Here is a 6,851-nt window from a genome sequence, read left to right on the forward strand (position 1 = left end):
GGCATTTCCGAACTATCGTGGCTACTTGAAAATAAGCTAGGAGAAACGAAGGGAGTGGGGATGACGACGGGAGTAGACTCTCTAATGACTTCTCTAGACTCCGACTCTGACTCCGACTCGATTCCGATTCGAACTCGTCGTCTTCTGGTTCTTCTTTGAACATCTCTCCTTCTCCAGTGGTGAGCTTGAAGAGTCTTCCCTGATTGTCGGTCCATTTGATTGATTTTCTCCATCCTTTCTGCTGCTTTGTGTCGATTTCTGTGATCAATGCGGTGGGGTTGAAGCGATTGTCTTGAAGTATCGTAGTAATGATCTCATCCTGCGCGGCCTTAACAAATCGGTCCTCTCCAAACAGGAGGCTCACAGCTTGCTCGTCTAAGCAAGGTGCTTGACGGGTTTTGACGGTAGGAACCGTTTCTGGAGGGATGAAGTAGCAATCGTGAAAGATCTCGATTCCGGCTAACTTCCTCTCGAGGTAATTCCAAGGTTCGGGAAATCCATGAAAGAGTTCCGAACTTCCTTCTTGAACGAAGTATCCATTCAAGGTAGGGAGATATGGCCTCATTTGGACTCCTACATACTTGCGATTTTGGACTTGGGCAAGCATTTCGAGAACTTCTTCTGTTGTGGGTTTGTACCCTAGTCCAAGTGGTATTCTCGATGAGTTGCCTTTCTTGTATGGCGCGAAGGTGTTCTTCCGAATCGGGTTCAAAGGCATTCCAGGGAAGTATCCCTGATTTTTGAGTATGTGGTTGACCACCAAGTTAGAGTAGGGATTATAGTATAAGGGTGCCAACTCACTTTCTATGACATTTACACTTTGGAAGCCCCCAAGTTCGTATATGGGATCCACAAGGACTTGATTATTTGATTGCTTCTCGATTATGGCCTTGATGGGTGACGAAGTGATCGTCACAACTTTGCCATTTAGTGGGATCTTGATCTTTTGATGAAGGGTGGATGTTTCTTGCTTTGGAAGCATGAATCCAAGGCCTTCCCGAAGTATGTTGAATGAAGCTTCGATGTCCACTATTTGGAAGTTAACCTTTCGTTCGATTGGTCCCGTTGCTATGGTTAGGTTAGCAAGTCCTACCACTTTTCGTCGTGTACCGTCATATGCACGTACACCTTGATTTGTAGGAGTCCAGTCCGACTCTTTCATGCCTAGTTTGTATGCCGTTTTGAGGGGTATGACGTTGACCGCGGAGCCATCATCTACCAAGGTCATTGGCACATTTTTCTTTAGACAGATGACAGTGATGTATAGAGCAAGGTTGTGACTGGCGCCGAAAGGTGGCAAGTCTTCGTCTGAGAAAGTAATAGGATTACTTAGCTTCGGTGATTCTTGGAAGACCAAGTTGACTACATCTTCGGGAGTAGAGTTATGCGCTACATTCAATTTGGCCAAAGCTTGCAGTAAAGCTTGGCGATGCGGAAATGAGCTTGCCACTAGTTGCCAGACTGAAAGATCAGCCTTGGTTTTCTGTAATTGCTTGAGCAAATGATCAGTGGGGTCGTCTTCGTTGTCATTTGGTGTGATGACGTTGGTTGGACCGTTTTGAGTAGTGCTTTGATATGGGCGACCCGAACGAGTTAGGTGATCCACATCTTGGTCTTCACCATTTTGGACTATTTCCTTTACCAAAGAGTTTTCAATGAGATATTCGTCTTCATCGTCATCGGCCCAAACTCCATTGATTGCAGCTAGTTCCTTCATCCTCATGATGTCACTTTCTAGTTGTATGATTTGATCGACTAGCTTGTCGACCACGGCGACTACTTCTTGCATAGTGGCATTTTGAGAGAAGGTCAATGGTACGCATTCTTTAGGCGTTGCCTTGGGATCGCGTAAGGTCGTTACCATGTTTTCTAGTTCCCACACTTGTCTATCTACACTCCTTGCCCATGCGATGAAGTCGGAAATGGTAGGGGAGATGGTAGAGTAGAGTCTTTCTTTCTCAATTGCATGAATTTCATTTTCGGTGGGAGAAATGAGATGTGAGCAATCTAAGGTAGATTCGTCACTTGTAATCACTAGAACTCCAAGAGGATTCTGAGTGTTGTTGGGCTTACCTCCTGGTGGAATTGGAAGTCGACCATCTTCAATCATATCCTGAAGCACGTGTTTCAACTTGTAGCATTTTTTCGTGTCATGCCCTTGCCCCTATGGTATTCACGGAGGAATTTTCATCCCAAAATTTGGACTTCCTTTCGGTTCGGGAGTAGGTCCAATGGGTTGGAGTTTACCTTGCTTCATTAGTCTTTTTAGAGCGTTGGAGTACGTATCTCCAAGGTTTGTGAACTTCCTTGGTGGGCTAGTTTTCTTGGATGGCTCGAGAAGGTTAACTTCGTCGGTCTTGCTAGTAGAGCCGTATGAACGACTTGTGGACCCTTGATATCCTCGACCTACCGTTTTGGACAAGAGTCCTTTGCGGATGTCATCTTCGATTCGTGTCCCTAGTACGGTTAAGTCTTTAAAAGTCTTGATGTTTTGATATCTCAAATGGTTGGCATATATGGGCTTGAGATTGTCCACAAACTTTTCCACAAGAGTGGCCTCATCCGGGCGTTCTACTAATTGAGTACTAGTCTTCCTCCACCTACTTAGGAAGTCGGTGAATCCTTCTTTGTCATTTTGGGTAAGAACCTCTAGAGTACGCATATTGACTTGGATTTCAGCATTATCCGCATATTGTTTAGAGAACTCGATTGCGGCATCTTCCCAAGTAGCGACTTTCTTGTTATCCAAGGTGTAGAACCATTGCTTCGGGATGGTGTCGAGAGATGAAGGAAAGATCCTTAAGAACATCTCGGGTTTGATGCCTTTGATAGACATGTAATCCTTGAAAGCTCGGATGTGGTTTAAAGGGTTCTCGTGCCCCTTGAACTTAGGGATACCCGTCATGCTAAAGTTAGTTGGCAACTTGGAATTGACGGCTTCATACTTGCGATTGTTTTCCCTATAAATGTCATCCCCCTTAAGGTACATCAGTTGTTCCTCTAGGTATTGGAGTCTTTTCTCACTGCATCGTCCCTATGATAGGATTCTCGTCTCTAGACTCGTCATCGGAAAAACGTAGTACTTCACTTTTGAGGGGAGGCAACCTTCCCTCTACATCAAAGATACGGCCCTCGATGAGCTCAAGGCGGTCATAGGTTTGGTTTTGGGTAATTTGCATTTGGGCTATCGCGGCTAGGATTCGATCATTACTCTCGCAATTTCTTTGGAGGTTCGTATCATCACTTGATCGGGCATCTTGGAAACTGGATAAGAGATCGGCGGCGAATCAAAACACGATCGACCATTCTATCACACTTGCTAAAAGAGGAAAAGTTTTGACTCGTGAAGTGGGTGTGTGCCACTTGTGTTGAGTGAGTTTTGAAGAAAGACAAGGTCTTTGAAAATGTGTGTCCTAGTCAACTGTAGTGTAGTTGTAGGAGTGGACTCGAAGTGAGGTTTGAAATGGGCTTGTGGCCCGAATTTTGACACGACAAACGGACAGAGTTTTGACCGGATTTTGTACTAATTAAAGGCCCTATTTCGAAATTCTTGTTTTGAAATTGGGTTTTGATTTTTTGAAAATTCGTCAAGATTTGTTTTGAAATGGTGATCATGTAAGGTTTACACATTTATACAAGCATTATAACGGGATGCTGAGTGCTTTTAGAAGGGTTTTGGTTTAAAGGGTGGGTTGCCATACCGAACCATCAAACCCGAAGTCTGTGGAGAGGCTCGTGCCAAACAAGAGTAAGGCCGATTCCTAGTCCATTTCCTCAAGTAGTGAAGGCCCTTGATACAAACAAGAGTAAGCATCATGGTATGGATGACGTCAATCGCTATCCATCCTTAGGCCCAAATAAGAATTAGGACCGTTTAGACGGGACGATTGGTCGAATGGGTTGGGTTGGGCCTAGGAAGGCCGAATAAACGATCTAGGAAGATCGAGTTATGAAAACCGACAATTGTCTTGTACAAACTATTCCCTAACCTTGTTCAAGTTTCACCCTTAGCTACACGTAAGTGTATTGCTTCCCCAGCGGAGTCGCCAAACCGTGGGACAACGGGCCGCCCACGGGGCGCTTGGTGAAGGGCTCGAAAACAAGCGTTTGCATTTTGTATGGAGTCGCCACCAATTTTTATGGGAAATTGGAACCGTTCGAATACCTCGTGTCATGTCAAGACACAAAGTAGTGACATGAACACTAAGCAATCGTTACCCTTAGCATTCTATGTCTAGAATGACTCTCGTGGATGCCAATGAACACGGGTGCTCACGGAGATCTGGAGTAAGGGGTGAGGGTACGTATTAGGAAGCTCTTTTGATCGAACACCTAATCCCGCCCGCCTCGATAGCGGCCTCTACTAATGATTAGGGAAGTTATTCGTACTTGATATACCGTCGGCTATATGCATGCAATGCAACATCCATAGATTAATCCTAGCATGTGAAGATTAGACTAAGTCGGTTAACAAGTAGTTTATCATGCAATTAGGTCGAAGTTGGATTTAATGTTGATTTACATGTGGAAACATACAAACAATAAAAGAAATACAATAACTACAAATTACAATAACGGAAATTACAATAATTACATTGGATAAGCGATTTATGTCGAAAATACCTTTAAAACGGATAATTTGGGAAAACGGATAAAGGAAAGAAAGAAAGAATCAAATAAATTAACGAACAGGAATTAGCGTGATAATACGGATATTAGTTAATTAATACGTAGCCTAATTAATTACGTCAAGGCTAAAAGGAGTTCGAGAGGCGTAACTCATCTCGAACAAAGCAAGCAGAGAGGCGCGCCCTCGAAGAAGAGGCGCAGCAGACGCTGCGTCTGTTCCAAGGGTGAATTCTGGCTGTGAAGCCGGAATTGCAAACCGTTAATGTCGATTGGTGATTTTAATGATGGATTAAAATTATTTACTCGGATGGAAGTGTTTAAGAGATTAATTACATGTGAATAATGGTCATAAAAGCGATAAAACACGGATGAGACGGAATATAACGAATTAATTACATGATGAAGCGATGTTAATGAATGAGTCCTCTGTTGAAATCAATTAACTAGCCTAAACATGATGAATGTACAACGAATATACGACGAACATGTGAATAAACAAACGAAAACTATATCAATGGCGAATTCCAGAAACTCAATATGGTTAAATTGAATCTCTAAAATCCGGGTTGAATTATAATGACGAAAACCCGTAAATATTGGATTATTTAGGATTTAAGGTCGGACTTATGATAATTAAAACATGTTAACGAATGATGAATTATATACATGTGATTATTAAACTATTGTGATGAAGAATTAAAGAAAATAAACGAAACAAACAACAAAACACACGAATTACAGAGGACGAAGAAGAAGAAAAGAAGCAGGAACTGCGGCAGCCTCACGAAGAGGCGCAGCAGGAACTGCGCTCCTTCGAAGAGGCGCAGCAGTTGCTGCGTCCTTTCTCTTCGTCTGTCTACTGGAAATCCGTAAAAAGAGATTTTTGAAGACGGTTTTAGAAATCGGTTTTAATGGGGTATTCGACATAAATCTTACAATAATGATACAATAAAATAAAATACAATAATAAAGAGAATTATACACCCTCAGACTTACATGTTGACGAAACGAGAAGGACTAAGATATCGATTAGTGATGCTCGACGCGAATGCAAAGAGAGTGCCCTCATAAGAGGAAAACGATTGATTAATTTAAGTTGATTGAGTGTAGTTGGTCAAATTGGTCGGTCATGCAACGGAGAGGCTGGTACCCGGAAGGATCCGAGCTTACGTGGTCGGAAGTCCAAGCACGTAGGCGCCAATTAGTAAGAACGAAGTCTAGAATGCAAAGGGAGAAGAGAAGGGCGGACACTCGCGTGAGAAATATGAGGAACGAAAGCTCCTATTTATACTAATCACACGGAGGGAATTATGGTAAGACTAGGATACGGAAGGAAAGATCCGGAAATAACCGACTTAGGTTAAAACACGGAAACTTGGACAAAAAGAAAGCCCTGGGAAAAGGCGCAGCAGAGCTGCGTCCCTTGGAAGAGGCGCAAAGACTTGCTACGTCCTTTCCGGGTAGGTTCCTGCGCGTAGAAAACGCGTTTGACAGCCTGTCGTATTTTAGGCATAACTTTCTCTACAAGACTCGGAATAAAGTGATTTCGGTGGCGTTGGAAAGCTAAGAAAGAGATCTAGAACTTTCTGTGAAATAGGCCTGACCCAAAAAATCCGTTATGACCTCGTAAAATGGGCCTAAAGGTCGGGTTATCATTTTAGCTAAGTGAAATGCACATTTTGTAATGTAAACTTTTAGTTTAGCCCAAAGAAATGACATGGGACTCAAAATGAGATATAATCTCAATATTTTATGACATGCTAACCTTAGGTAGACAAGCACATTGCTTTGACTCGGGATTTGACGGTTTTAGGAAATGAAGACGGTTTTAGACTCGGACTCCAAATGTACTCTAATTCTTGTCAAACGACCGTATCGGCGCGTAGATGACAACTAAGAGGTAGACATCAATGTTTGAGCAATCACTTGACGATAATCTTACGAACTGTCACAAATCGTTCCGCGTACCAAACATGCGGCCCAATCATCACTGGGTGGTTTGCGAGGGGTGCAGAAACGAGGTGTCTACAGAGCCCCCACTTTGACTGAGGCTTGGACAAGGCGAAAGTCAAAGTATAGCCATCAGGTCAATCGAAGATTACAACCTGACGACTATGGCGACGCGAGGCGGCTCAAGGGGTCTGAACCAAGGACCTGTCGTCGGGAACATTTTAGAGTCTGTCGACTATCGGGGAGGGTCATTTAAAGTCCATTAGACTACG

This window comes from Silene latifolia, chromosome 6 (genome assembly GCF_048544455.1).
Source record: "Silene latifolia isolate original U9 population chromosome 6, ASM4854445v1, whole genome shotgun sequence".
In the NCBI taxonomy this organism is placed as follows: Eukaryota; Viridiplantae; Streptophyta; class Magnoliopsida; order Caryophyllales; family Caryophyllaceae; genus Silene; species Silene latifolia.